Raw genomic sequence first — 15,870 nt, 5'->3', positions numbered from 1 at the left:
ATGCTGTCCAAACTGCTCCAAATTCCAAATCCCAAGTTCATTGGGTACCCAGGAAACCAAGTGTGAGGTAGATTGGATTCACGGTTAATGAGATATTTCAAAGCCAGACCACACACACACACACACACACACACACACACACACACACACATACATACATACATACATACAGATATTTCCTGATTCATTAGAGAGATGTAAAATGAGGATTATTGAATTTAAGTCTAAAGGTATTCACTGCAATTTTTTAAACAGACTTACAGTGATTAAATGATTGTACCATTGTAACTGTTATTTAACAGAGAAAAAACATGTTTGTGATTCTAATGTGTGTGTTTCAGGAGTGTCCTTACTCTGAGTTTTTTTGTCACGCCGGTCTCATCTCTGCTCCTCCATAACATCTCTGAGGGAGTGGAACTTCCATCGAACTTGTCTGTAGACATACTGGTCCACGACTGCAGCACCTGGTAAGCAGAAACTAGCAGACTCCAGGGGTCTCATTTATAAAACTGTGCATAGGATCCTTAAAAAGTGTACGTACGCCCAAAAGCCCAAAATGGCGTACGCCAAAAAATAGTCAGATTTATAAAACTGTGTGTACGCACACCTGTAAGCAATGTTCCCTTTATAAATCAGAGATTACGTACAAGCGTGCGTACGTGGATCAGCCTCTTATCCCGCCCATTTTTAACCATAAGTAGTCAATGCAAAGCACCTCGTGAATGCTGATCAGTATGTTAATGATCCTGGCAGTTCTTCTTTCGTTACACCGAATCATGCCGAATCACGACAACTGGCGGAGAAAAAGTAAAAAAACTCTCAGACGCTCGGGAATTGCTGCCAGTGTAGGGAAACCGGATCTATAGACTACCTTTATTAATAATATCTTCCAAAACGGCAGTTATTACGGCAATCGGGGACAGCTTCGATATACCAGACCTACTGTATATGATAAGATTTAACAGAACTATAAATTATATTCAAACAAGCCTTAGTGATAAAGGTGAAGATTATATATAATATGTATATATATTAAAAAAAACACTTAGCTGTCTGACATTTTCCTCTGGAATGGCGAGTACCTGTATTTGGACCGGGATGGCACAGTTCCGGCGCGTTGCCCTCTCTACTGGACCCAATTCAGTACATAGATCCAAGAGCGCAGCTTTAGGGAATTTAAATCGGCATATTAGCCAGTCATCATCATGGTCCCTGAAGTCTCTCTCCTGATTCTTCCATTGAGGGTTATTCTCCTGCAGTGCCATCATGCAGCATTACGCACGGGGTCACCGCAGTATAAATATGTTTACAACAATTAGAGTGATTGTAGACACCTCGCCAAAATCACAGCATCAACTAGTGTCTAGTATCTCGGGGTGGGGGATACCATGGTATCCCCCACCCCGAGATACAATTTGAAGACAAAAGTCTAATAGGCAAACTTTTCTTCATGCAGGTTTTGTTATGAACAGTATTAAAGTACGGACTGATAACGAGGAAATTAAGTGTAACGATTGCGCGAGAGCTTAACGGCTGTATTTCCAGACTTTGACATTTGATGATATATGCACAGTTTTAAAGACAGATATTTAGTTATTTACACTGTGTTCTCCCGTTATCTAATGGTAGGGTATTTTATGCTATCCTGTATTCCATGCAGTCAGGCCATCTCCTCTTCCTGCGACATTAAGAACACATTTTTATTAAAGATTTGAGTTGGATTTTACAAGGTGTTTATGGAACAAGTATCACTAAGTACAAGCGCAAATAACACTACTGGATTTTATCTTCATGGTAACGTGGATGATATGGAGTGAAATAATTTGAGTTTTTCCCATTTACTTTCTGAAGTCTGACTTCACCTCACCATCTGTGTCGCCAATTTCTATTTTGTCTCCAAAATGTGCGTACGCATGGTTCAGAGTTTGAGGACCGCACATTCTCCAGTCAAGTTTGTTTTTTATAAATCACAACCTTTGCGTGGGAAGTGGCGTACGCACATTTTCAGCCCCGTTTTGTGCGTACGCCACGTTTATAAATGAGACCCCAGCCCTCTTAATTTGTGGTGTTGTTCAGCTTTCTTTTATATTCAACCCACTTTTCCCACCTTGACTCAAATTTCCCCTCCTGGAGCCTCACTATGTGTGTGAGTCTTTCCATGTCAAATATTTCTTCTAATATGCCCAGCCATTGTTCCTTTGTATGTGGGTCTGATTTGTACCATGCTCTAGTTATGGTTTTCTTGCTGGCTACCAGCAGTGTCTTGATCAGATATCTGTCCCCACCCCGTGTGTTTTTTGCTGTACCAAATTCCCCATATATAGCTCAGAGCAGGACATAGGTATCTCATAACCTAGTATTGCCTTTAATACTCCCCATACTTCTTCCCAATACTCTTTCATCTTTCGGCACTTCCAAAATATGTGTGTGTGGTCCGCCTCCGTCTGTCCACATTGCCTCCAACACATATTCTGTTCCGGGGCGAACCTTCCTTTTGTCTTTGGGGTTATGAAGTATCTAATAATGTTTTTCCACCCGAACTCCCTCCATACCCTCGATCCAGTGGTTGAATACTGTACCCTGCACACATTGTACCATTCTTCCTCCGTCAACTCAATCCCAAGTTCCCTTTCCCACTTTTCTTTTATGTACATTGTTGAATTCCCTTTACTCTTCAACAGAGCTTGATAAAGGGCTGATAAAGGGCTTCCCATTCTTCCCATTGTATACATCAATCATTACCTTAATTACCCCATTTTGCTCAGTAGCTTTATCTATTTTTATTTTCCTTATATAGTAGTCCCTCACTCGTAGGTATCTAAAGTAGTCCCCTCTTTCCAAACCAAACCTATCTTTTAAATATTGAAAGCTCTGCATTTCCCCCTTTTCTACTATCTAACATACCCCCTTGTGTTGATAGATGAGTTTCTTGTAGAACAATAACCTGCATCTCCTCCCTTCTTAATTTTGTCAACACCTTTCCCCTTTTAACTGGATTGTTCATACCATTAACATTTAAGGACACCATTTTAATACCTCCATGTCGCATCATATTTCCCCTCAGAGCATCCTTCTGTCGCCAACATGTCACAAAACATAATCGATAATATAATAGGAACCGCTATGCTAAACAAACTAATAGCCACCGGTGCCTTGTTATCTACCGGACCGAATAGCAACGCGGATTTTGGTGCCTTATTTAGGTGCCACTTAAATGCCTGCGCTTCTCTCTGATGCTCCGAAAACGGACGTTAGAGGGAACTGAAACATCACCGCACGTGACGCTAGTTAACATTACACTCGAGGTAACGTTAGCCTACCGTTAGCTAGCAGCTGGACTAAACACGGTTAAAATGCTGACAGCTAAACGGTGTAAAAGTATGTCTGTATTTCACTGGAGAGGATTGTAACACCAGACTGTAGTCTGAAAAACACAGAAGAGATGTGTCACCTTTTTCAGCCCTTCTGAGTTTGCAGGTATGATTTTAATATAACATTATTATAGTTATTATGGCCTTTAGAAAAATGTTTTTTTGTGGAAGTGGGGTTTTGTCCCCACGTTTTGGGGTTAAGCTTTTGTCCTTAATGGCATTTTTTCCCCCTTACATCAGGGGTCTTCAACGTTTTTTAAGCCAATTGGACCCCTTAAAGTGAGATGTAGCAGGGACCCCCTACTACATATTGTATGAAATTAAGGTAGCATATTAAACTGGGCCTACAATAACTGTTAGGGCAACCTAAAGCCTTCTTACATACCCTTTTTTCATAAGCTATTAAAATATTAATCGTTGGCATGATTTTATAAATCATATTTTAATGTTACATATGTGGCACAGTAAATCTAGGATTAACTGTATCTGTGGACTGATATCTTAGTGACTACCTAACCTATAGGCCAGTAAGCCTATCATCAGTGGGAATTTATATTTGCTAATAATATGTTGGAATTATGTTCCAACATATTCTCAATTATGTTAAGGCATTTTAATTATTTTTTTTTTTAAAGACTCAAAAATTTACAATAATTTGGAGGCTCATTACATTACATTACTTTTAAGTAGTTTTGAAACCAGTACTTTTACACTTTTACTTAAGTAAAAAGCTTGAGTTGATAGCCTTTTCAAACCCTAGTATGAGTAATGAATGTGAATACTTTTGACACCTCTGCCCTTTTCCCTGCTGGTGGGTGGATGGTAAAGCCTCTCCTAGTGAAAGGGCCACCCCCTAGTGGCGGAGATCTCCCCTGCAAGTGATCTCCCAAGCTCACTAGAATTGTCCAACATTCAAACTTAACACCGGAGCTCCTGACAGGAGCTTTTGTACATTTTCCATTCAATCTTTAAACCCTCGACCTTTACATTTGTGCCACAAGTGCTCCAGTGAGTCCTTCTGTTTATAATCTTATACATGAGGCCACCTTTAATGTGGAGAAGAGGGACAATAAAAATACTGCACACGTCACATTTGCCAAAATTAACAAATCCCTGATCTACCCGTTTGAGGCCCCTTATTATAGATCAGTTTCTTACTTACTGACTGCGGCATTCCAAAAGGACATTCAGGGAGCAAAGCAATGAGCTGTCTTCAAAAACAATTAGGCTGTGTGTCTGTGTTCTGTTCTTTTCGGGTCACCGTGGCTCTTCACCTCTCATCCTTGTGACCTTTCATTCTCCTTTGTGTCTTGCCATCCTCCCCTCACTTCTATCCCCCGTCTCCGACTCTGGTCCACTTGCGCACAGCCTCCAGTCTCTGCAGCTGTGTAGGTCCTCTGCTCTTTGTCAACATGCAGAGAGGACAGATAAGCTTCTCAGGTACCGAAATTTGGCACCGTTTGATTTTACGTGAACCAATACTCGGTAGTACCGACGTGATTCGGTCGGTACCGGTAAAATACCGGGTTCGGTACCCAACCCTAGTGTCCATTGGTGATTGGAACCTAATCCCCCTCTCTTTGAGAATTTTCTTTAGCCCGCACACTTCCATCGTTTAGCAGTCACTTCTGCCGTGTAATCATGGTCAAAAGTCACTCTCCGTCCTTCCACTTCCAACGGCGTTCTCCAGGCCGTTCTGAGGACATTTTCCTTGACATCAAACCTTAAAAAGTTGACAATAATTGCTCTTGGGGGTTTGTTCGGCTGTGGTTTCGGCCCTAATGCTCTGTGCGCCCTTTGGATCTCCAGTTTAATATCATGCGACATCCCCAGCTCTTTGTGGATTAGCTTGTCCACGTATTCAGTAACCGAGTCCCCTTTTATCCCCTCCTTCAGCCCCCACATTCGGATATTATTTCTTCTTGATCTCCCTTCTAAGTGAGATACCTTCTCTCTGAGCTTTTTTTGTTTTGTTTTGTTGAGAATTTCCTGGATCTCGGTGCTCCACTCCTCCACATCATCAGTACGCTCTTTTAGCATCTCAATGTCTTTCTTTTGAGCCCGCATGTCCACGTCCACAGCCTCGAATTTTCTATTTGTGTCCTCCCTAAAGCTGTCCAGCCCTTCTCAATTGTCGCACATTTTCACAAACTCCTTTCAGATTGTCCTCCATTTGCTTGCTAATTTGTTCTAATTTCGTCCATGCTGTGCTGGCCCAATTTTAGCCTGCATGCTATCCAAGCCATTCTGCAAGCTAGCTTGCAACGCATTCACCAAGCTAGGTTGTTCGGTGTCTGCAGCATTAGACAGGTCAGGAAGTTCCACTTCGACCTGCATCTTTCCAGGCTGTTGTTCAACTCTCGTCTTTCTCTCTCTTCCTTTCGTACTTTGTGATCTGTTCATGACCTATATTCTCCCCACTTCGAGTTGTAGTTATGGAGTTACTTTCTTGTTTTTTTTTCCTTATTTGGCCGGGAGCTCCTCTTTTTTGCTATCACCCTCTGTCCTCATCCTTGGAAATTTTAACTTCCACATCGACAACATCAACTGCAAATCTGCCACTGAATTTCTGGAACTGCTTCAACTTCTCACAACATGTTATCTTCCCCACCCATACTGATGGTCATATCCGGGACCTGGTCTGCTCCACTGGTCTCACAGTAAATCATCTCTCCAGCGTAAACCTCCATATCTCAGACCATTTTGCAATCATCACGGACATCAACATCCCCATTCCTATCCCAAAAGACAAGCGAAAAATATCATTCAGGAACCTCAAATCCATAAATTCATCTGCTCTCTCAGCTTCTCTCTCCAATTCAATATCTGCCCCCCCTCAGTGTCTGATGATCCAACCCACCTTGTGGACTACTACAACAATACTCTGTCCTCCTGTGTCAACCTACTGGCTCCCATCATTACTAAAATTGTCTCCTTCGTACACTCCTGAGCTTCACCAAATGAAGTCCTGCAAACGTCAGCTGTTTGTGTCCTGACACTTCGCTGCAACACAAACCAATATATTTATTCACCTCTATTCACACACACAATGAGGCATATTTTCAGCTGTGATAGAACTGTATTTTTTGAGTTAGTATATAGGTCAACTTTGATCTTGACATACAGTATAGGCTAAGCATTCTGTAGCAAATAACAATAAACTCACTATTAATTACATTATCTTAATGCAGTGTAACTACTTCAGCATGTAAATAATGCACCTAAAATACAAACATGGGCAAGGGCGTTCAGCAATCGCTATTATATCGAATCAACAGCCACGTGCAATTTAGCTCGCAGGTGAAGAATACAAACAACGAAAATCACCAGTTAACTTAATTTAAATTTGCAAGACCAGGCTTAAATGAACTGACAACAGAAGTTATACCACTTACAGTTCTCAAGGACGTACACACACCATCTCAACTGGCTAGTTACCCTCGTGTGTCCGCCCTATTCTCTGACATGCACTCTAACAATGCGGCCCTATTTCTGATACCGTAGGGGGCAGAAATGTTGCCGTGGGGGGCCGCCACAGTCAAATCAACATAGAGGAAACACTGCTCTCTCATTTCTCTCTGCTGTCCCCAGTGGAGCTTTCACATTTCACCACAGGTATGAACAGCTCCACCTGCAGCCTTGATCCCATCAGCTTTCATTAAGACCTGTTCATCTTTTACTTTGGAAATATTGACTTTGTACTTTTTAATTAAAAAAAAAGTGTCTACCATCCATCGCCCCACTCATCACTACAATCATCAATTCCTTTCTTAGTTCCGGATCAGTCCCCACAACACTCAAGCTTGCATCAGTCACCCCCATCATCAAGAAACCTGGTTTGAATCCGGACCCATATTCAACCTCCCCTTCCTTTCAAAAATCATGGAACGTGTTGTCACTGCCCAAATTAAAACCCACCTCTCCTTCAATAACCTGTTTGAACCATTTCAATCTGGATTCCGCTCAACACAGCACTGAAACAGCCCTCCTCAAAGTCACCAATGACCTCCTCCTCTCCTCTGACTCTGGCCACCTCACCATTCTTATCATGCTTGACCTCACTGCAGCCTTCGACACCATCAACCACTCCATCCTCCTGTCCCGACTGGAAACCTACTGCAACATCAGTGGCACAGCACTCTCCCGGCTCCGTTCCTATCTCACCAACAGACGATACGATACGATACGATACGATACAACTTTATTGTCAGCCAAAGGCTGAAATTCTTTGTACATCCCTGGGTAGCTCGTTCAAAAACATCCAAACATACATAAGATTAATACCACCAACAAACATACATGAGACATTACCACAAATGACAAACTCCAAAAAGGAAACAAAGAAAACATATGTAACAACAGTACATGACATAAACATACACACGGACAGAGTCTTGGAGATGTATATCCCTGCAATAAATATTGCACTGGGTTTAATGTAGCTGGTTTAACAATAGGATAGATTGATGTATGAAGGAGTTTTTAAGTCTAATACGATTAAAAGAATGAACTCTAAAGCGTCTGTTTGAAGGCAGAAGCTGATATTCACTGTGCAAGACATGTAAAGGGTCATTTGAAATATTTCTGGCTAGTCTAAGCATACTATTATTGTGAGCCTCCTGAAAGGAGTACACTGCAGGTAATCCTGTAATCTTTGCGCAAATTTTAATCTGATTAAATAGCTTTGTTTTATTTTTAACTGAGAGGCTACTTAGCCAAGCAGTACTACAGTAAAGCATCATACTCTGAATTACTGATGTGAAAAACAGAGAGATGATTTGACTGCTAGCTCCAAAAGATCTCAATCTACGAAGAAAATAAACCCGCTGTTGTATTTTTTTGCAGATGAAATCTATATGAGAGGTCCATGAGAGATTGTCGTCTATCATGACACCCAAATATTTATAGACCGAGACTTGACTAATTTCTGAATTATGAATCTTCACTAGGGGCAGTTGACAGTTATGACAAGACAACAGTTCATACACATCAACAACTGCACCTCCTCCATTGCTCCTCTGTCACAAGTCGTCCCCCAAGGTTCAGTGCTCGGTCCTCTACTTTTCATCCTTTACATCCCGCCACTTGGAAATATCATACGCAAACATGGTCTTCACTTCCACTGCTACGCCGATGATGTCCAGATCTACATCTCTACCAAATCCATCACCACAGCTACATCCTCCACCCTGACCAACTGCCTCACCGATATTCAAACCTGGATGCAAACCAACTTCCTCCAACTCAACTACAATAAATCCGACTTGATACTCATCGGCCCGAAATCCCTCACGAAGAACACCCATAACTTAGGTCTCCCTGTCAACATCTCCACCCTGTCTCCATCCCCACACATCCGTAACCTGGGAGTCATCTTCGACAGCAACCTCACTTTTTTTCTTTTTTTTTTATGCAAACATACAGAACAGAGAAATACAAACTGAACAACAACAAAGCATTTTTTGTTAACACAGACTGAGAGTCCATTTTATTTATTGTTTTTGGTTGTTTTGTTCATTTATTTTGGATATTTAAAATGTCTTCCAGTTCCAGTGTTAAATATTCTTTAGAAATAAAAGTGTATTGATCTTTGGAAAGGTGTACCTGCATTATTATGCCATTATCATTATATTAGATGAAAATGGTCTCAGAACGACAATATTATCTTTTGTTTTTATCTTTATCTTTATTTATTATTTTATTTGTTATTGTGACAGGTCTACCTTCATCACTTCCAGAATTGATTACTGCAACAGCGTCCTCTATGGTTCACCTGCAAAAGCCTTAAATAAACTCCAATACATTCAAAACTCTGCTGCTCGTCTCCTCACTCACACCCGTTCCCGTGATCACATCACTCCCGTCCTTCAGAACCTCCACTGGCTCCCTGTTTCCCAACGCATCCAGTTTAAAGTCCTCCTCTTCACCCACATAGCCCTCCATAACCAGGCTCCTTCCTACCTCACAGACCTGCTTCACCGCCCCAACTTTCCCCGTAACCGCCGCTCCTCTGACGCACACCTCCTCTCCCCACCACTCAGGACCAGGCACCATACCTGGGGTGACAGAGCTTTCACCACTGCAGCCTCCTCCCTCTGGAACTCCCTACCCATACACATCCGTGACTCTACTGACCCCTGGACACATTCAAAACATTAATCAAAACACACCTCTTCAGATTAGCTTTCCACATACAATAGTCTTACATTTCTCACCTGATAGTTACTGGTTTTATTGTTAATTGCTTTTAATATGCTGTTTTATGTGTTGCTTTTATTGCTTATCTGTATAAATGTGATATATGTGCTGTTTTTTTACTGTAAAGTGTCTTTGACTGCCATGAAAAGCGCTATATAAATAAAATGTATTATTATATATAATCTTGGAAGGAGGATGTCAGCAGAACAGGATCATGAAGTAGGTAAATACAGTTCACATTTGACCTGATCATACTGACTCTCTTGCCTACAGATGACCTTTGCCCCTGGTTGCCATGGTCACCATGTTCCCAGAGCTGTGGCGCAGGTGCTGTGTCACGGCGGCGGGTGTGTGTGTGTGAGGAGGGAGGAGACGCAGCGTGTCCCACTGAGATTGAGGCTGAGAGGAACAGAGAGGAGACCCAGCTGTGTTATAAACAGCCATGTCCAGGTACAGACAAAGCTCAACAATGCTACTCTTGGTTCTGCTCAGCTTGGTAAACTGAGTCGAATAGCAGGATGCCCTCTGTGTGCTGTACAATGAAATCATTTTTCATTGTAATTTCATTCTGTGGTGCTCTTTGTGGTGGCTCTGTCTGATGATGTTATGTGTGTTATGAGAAACCATGGTAATCAGCAGTGTTTTTCCACAGATTACAAAGCAATTTGTGGCGGGGGGGGGGGTTGTCGCTGGGACGTAACAATCAAGTATCAAAAACTGAGGACTCGCTGTTGGATGCTGTCCTCCTTTCCTACTTTAATGCCTAACTAATCTATCTCTTTCTCTCCCTGACCCTGTCTTTCAATGGTTGAAGCCTGAAAATATTGTAAACAAATTAATAACATAACTAATTACACTGGTGGGACTGTTGAGCTCTGTCTTCAGACTGATACCTCCGGTTCAGGCTGGTTCTCAACACGTGCCTTTTTCAGTCGCGGAAAATAGCCTACTTTTCAATACTCATCTGGATTGAAGCAGAAAACAGTCAATGTAAGAGTAAAAAATGACATAACATTATTTATAATACGTTTATTTGATTCACAGCTGCTACATATAGTGTTTTGACCTCGATTGCATTTTACCGCAAACTTGCGACTACCCCACTAACACAGAACGTTTAGGGAACGTTGGGGAACGTTAGTTTTTGGTTCTCTAAAGGTTAGTTCGAACCAAACCAAAAACTAACTTAGGGGAACCAACCAACGGGAACGTTCTCCTGTGGTTGCACTGTTACCTCCACACAACGTTCCCGTTTGGTAGTTTTTGGTTGTTTTTGGTTGTTCTGAGTGCGGTTTTGAAATGTTTATTTAAACCAGCTCCATTTAAGTTTTTGAAGTAGCATATAAAAGGTTTGCAGTCACTTGATTTAGATTCACTCAAAAATGATTGGTCTTATAAAATCTAAGTAAGATAAACAACATAGCAAGATAATATATTTACTTTTAGGCTGAAATCAATTTTGCTAAAAACTGTACTTTTGTGCTTGATTTCGTTGTTTTAACTGTATTAGGTGAAAATACTTAAAACAAGAATCTATCGATTTTCACAACTAAGACAATTCACTTCTTCCATTTCACTTCTAACAAGTGGCTCAATCAGTTAGTAGTTAACTTTCTAAAGCAGGCGCAATCGCTTGTTTGCTAAGACGGGTCGGTGATTGTGAAAAGGTGTTCAAGAGATAGATACCAACCTTTCGTGAACTTGTGAATTTTGCCAGCCGTCTTCTCTCCTTGATGGAGAGTTGGAGACAGACGCTGAGTGCACATGGGCTCGATGGTGTTTTAAGCCTCCAACATCGCCTTACAGGCAGCTTAACCTCACCTAAAACCTTAAACCTGCCTTAAACATAACCATTGCTGCGCTGCCTGGAAGGCGACGTTGTTCCTAAGAAAGCCATGTCCTATTTTACAATGTCAATGCAGTGTGAATTTTTACCCTTCCACCAAGTTTAATGAAAATCTGGCTAGTAGTTTTCTGTTAATACTGTTGACAGACAAACAACCAACAAACAAGGTTTCAGTATTATGTCTTCATCAGGTAATAATCAACATGATCAAGAAGGTTCATATTTAGACCCAGCCCAGATGTGAATCCCAGGCTGAGCCCATCACTTGCATCAATATACTGTATACACATCAAATGATTTGCAACAGGAAACTGGTACTATAGTCATAAATCTGTTCTGACCCTCTTCTATAAACAAGTTAACAATAAATTACAAGACATAAACAAACAGTGGTACATATGGGTAACCCAACTTACTAGATGATAATGTGAATAATTAGATGTGTACATGATATGTTGACATAAGTAATGAGCGGGACCTGGTTTGATCCACACACCTAGGTTGAGTCAGGTGCAGTCTATGTATCGACCCTCTTGGTCACATGTTGGGAATGTTGAAAGGTCATTATTGTACTTAATGAACAATCTTTTTTGGGGGGATCTAGTGTGTGTGCACCTCTTTCTCTTAAGGCTACACAATGAGACATTCATAAAAAAGAGCAGTGTGTGTTGCAGACAGCAAATTAACATTAATTAGTATTACAATTAATATTATATTTAAATGTCAGGAAGCCAGAGCATGTATTTATTTTAAGGCTGGACAATATGTACCAAAAACTTGAATCTCATTCATATATTTACATCAATAACAAATGTTTTTAAATAAATTTGTAATTAATTAATTAATAAGTGTGTGTGCTGACTGAAAGATTGGTTTAAATTGTGGGTGAATATCATAGAATGCTGTAACTGTTCTGAATGTATATGAGCTAGAGATTATATGTATTTTGATGACTACATTTATTTTGGTTTGCTATTCAATAATTCAATAGATAAGATATATTTTCCAGCCCTGTTCTTAGCTGAATTTGACATTTGATTAATGCAGTGATTTATTTCATGTTATTGAACCATTTGTCATTGCTAGTGTCAGATCATCATGGTTGCTCATTGAATCTTTGTTTTATTCAATACTTTACTAGTGGATGCCAGTAAGAAGATCTTTATATTGATTGTAAAAGAGGATAATGTCGCAGTGGAGTGTTTGGTCCCAGTGCTCGTGTGTGTCTCTGAGGCAGCAGCGCTACCGTGTAGCTCTCTCCCCAGCCACCAGGGGACAGCAGTGCACTCCTGTTGAAACAGAGAGCAGGACATGCAGTCTCAGTCAATGTGATGGTGAGTTACAACCAAGTTGGTGTGTGTGTTTGATTTTGTGCATATTGATAGTGTTCATAATCTACTACATGTTTTTTCCTCATGCTTTTAGATTGTGAAGCCCCCTTTGTGTACTCAGCATGTGGTGCGCCCTGTGAGAAGCAGTGTGCACTGCAGGGCCAAAGAGATCTGTGTTTAGGCGTCAGGGATTGTACACCTGGCTGCTACTGGCATGAATTTAGGAAGTCAATTTTGCTGTGTTACATATTGTTGTTAAAACATCCCTTTCATATGAGTTGTGATGACAACTTTTGTAGTGTTGTTTGGCCCTCTTTGGGAGCTTCCAGTTTTATTGATTGCAAAAAATCCTCTCTGATAGCAGCATTCAGTAGAACTGAAAACAGCTGTCTTCTTGGGCCTATTGCTTCAAAGTCTTCACTACATATATTATATGAGTCTGGACAGACGTAGATGTAAACAGCAACTTGACTGGTTTATCCGAGGCATAGGCCTACAATCGCCTGGTGGTAATTCTGGTTGGTTGTGAATTTGTTTTCCTTTCTAGGGCATGCTGCAGCAGAACGGTAGCTGTGTTCCTTCAGAGGAGTGTGGCTGCATCCACCTGCAGCACCACGCTTCAGGACAACCACCCACACCTGTCACTGTCCCTCAGGGCGCCACGGTCACCATAGGCTGCAGTACCTGGTTAGACACTGGCTGTTAAAAACCCATGGAGCTATGGCAGATGGCCTTATGTTTTCTGTATCAGTCTGTCTGTTACACCAAATTAGTTTTTAACTCTTACAGAAAGTTTGAGAAACACTTATATACTAAGTAACTGTGTTTTAATTGTGGTGTACATAAAATTGGATAAATGCTCCATCTCTTCATTCTCTGCAATTTCTCTTTTCATCCACTTGTTGTTTTCTCTCTGTTTGTCTGGGATATACTGTCTATGACTCAGTTTGACATATTGTGATTATACTCTGTTTGTTGGCTGTTCTGTCCTCCAGCCTTTGCCATGGTGGAACTTTTCAGTGTGACATTAGAGAGTGTGAAGGTAAGAACGCAGGACAATGAGAGTAATTTATAGGGGTCCTGGTTGAATAGTTCCATAATCCTGTTTCTTTCTTTCAGTCATCATCAGCGAGTGGTCGGAGTGGACTCCCTGTTCTCCCTGTGTGCCCTTTTCCTTCCTCCAGAACAGCACTTCCCAAGCAGGAGTTATCAGTAGCAATAACATGGTCTCAATCCAGAGGCGTTTCCGAGCCTGTTTCTAGAGAGGAGGAGGAGAGCCAATGTCCAGAACCACTGGTAGAGGAGAGGCTCTGTTCACAGAGGAACCGAGTGAGTCCTTTATCTCAGTCCAGAAATGCAGTCAGGTCCACAGTCAAGCTCCAGTTGCTCCTTTAACTCCAAAGTGCAGCAGTTTGATACTTTGATCCCATCAGCAGATTGTATGCAGGCTCAAACGCAGTGAACTAGTCAAAACTAGACAAGCATGGCACCATAGAAAAAATGATTCACAATGAGAGAGTGAGTTATGAGGAAGTGACGAGCATGGCTTTATCTTGGGAGGAGAGGGAAATACTTGCATGCCAAAATTTGGGTGGAATACAATGCAAGGTAAATTTATTTGTACAACAACGGAATCCAAAGTGTTTACATAAGACATAAAAAGGTGTTAAGACAAGTTTTATGAGAGACATGAGCCAATATAAAAAGACACATCTAAAATGAATTTTTAAAGAATAAAATAAAAGATAAAAATAAGCTCAAATTAAAGAAATAAATTACAGTACAATTACACTCCAGTGAGAAATATGAATAAATAGCTCAGAATTTAATTTAATTATTGTTTTTACACACAGGACGCCAGTGCCAAGACCTAAGAACTGGACTGGTGTGTTCAATTTAATTCAATTCAATTGTATTTATAGTGTCAAATCACAACAGGAGTTATCTCAGGACACTTTACAGATAAAGTAGGTCTAGACCACGCTCTATAATTTACAAAGACCAAACAATTTCCCACGAGCAAGCATTTGGTGCGATAGTGGTGCGGAAAAACTTCCTTTTAGGCAGAAACCTCAGACGGATCAAGGCTCTAGGTATACTTATAGTAACAATAAAGATAATAGAACTATGACTACAAATAAAAGTTGTAGCGGTGCAGGGCGTTGAGCAGGACCATGGCAGCAGCTGCCAGTGCAGGGCGGGTTAGGGGGGGTTCAACTTTCTTAGTTTTAGTGAGGGCTTTAGCAGAAGTGTTCTGAATGAGTTGCAGCTGCCTGATTGACTTCTTGGAGAGACGTGTAAAGACACAATACAATATAGTAATTGAGCCTATTGAAGACAACCCATGGACACCTCTAATGTGTGGTACCAATATTTCATTGTTATTCCTGTAAATATTAAGTGTGTGTCAATTTACTGCTGCCAGTTGAGAATAATAGTTACCATCAGTAGATAGTTTAAGAAATGACAATCAGTATCAAAAATGGCATTGTGCATCCCCGCTGCCCTATTCATTATTTCCCAAAGGAGTGAAAATGGAAAATGGATTTGAAGCAAGGACTAGTTTGTTGTCCATGTTTCTGTGGGGATACAGACTGTATGGTTGGTTGGATTTGGGGTTTATTTGTGTGCAAAGAATGATTCATCCTGAACTCAACTCTATCATCCCTTAATGCTTCTCTGGCCCTTCCCTTTTGGACATGAATGGAATTGTCTCTGAATTAATACCATGCCCAATGGACGGTTTGATTCTTATGTCAAATATTTGAAGTTTTGTACTTCTTCATAGTCAGTCCAGATATATACAAGACATCTACAGATATCTGCTCAGTGAGGATGAACAGGTTTTAATTTACTATGAATAAATAGAAGAAACTCTTATCTCTAAGATATAACTCAGACATTCCCCCAGCTCAAGGATGCTTGTACAGGAGTCCATAAACAGTAAATACGCTTTTGTTACCGTGGATGGTGATTACAACAATTACAGTTATTACAGCAGTCATCATGACAATTACAGTCATTTTAATTAGGATGAGAACAGACTTGATGGTGGTTATGATAATCATTCTACCCTTCCAGATCTGTGTCAGTGGAGTGTGTGGAGCGCTTGGACAGCCTGTGC

At 40.9% G+C, this 15,870-nt stretch overlaps 1 protein-coding gene and 1 long non-coding RNA gene across 2 annotated transcripts in view; both read left to right on the top strand.

Annotated features, from left to right (window-relative positions):
• Positions 1-15,870, top strand: part of scospondin (subcommissural organ spondin) — a 204,355-nt gene that overhangs the window by 168,342 nt on the left and 20,143 nt on the right.
• On the top strand, positions 9,847-12,854 carry LOC120552007. The gene is made up of 3 exons (XR_005637952.1): positions 9,847-10,019; positions 12,557-12,749; positions 12,841-12,854. It is a non-coding gene; the product is annotated as an uncharacterized LOC120552007 (long non-coding RNA).

The sequence above is a fragment of the Perca fluviatilis genome, chromosome 22 (genome assembly GCF_010015445.1).
Source record: "Perca fluviatilis chromosome 22, GENO_Pfluv_1.0, whole genome shotgun sequence".
NCBI classification, from domain to species: Eukaryota; Metazoa; Chordata; class Actinopteri; order Perciformes; family Percidae; genus Perca; species Perca fluviatilis.
This window is presented reverse-complemented; position numbering and strand designations above follow the sequence as displayed.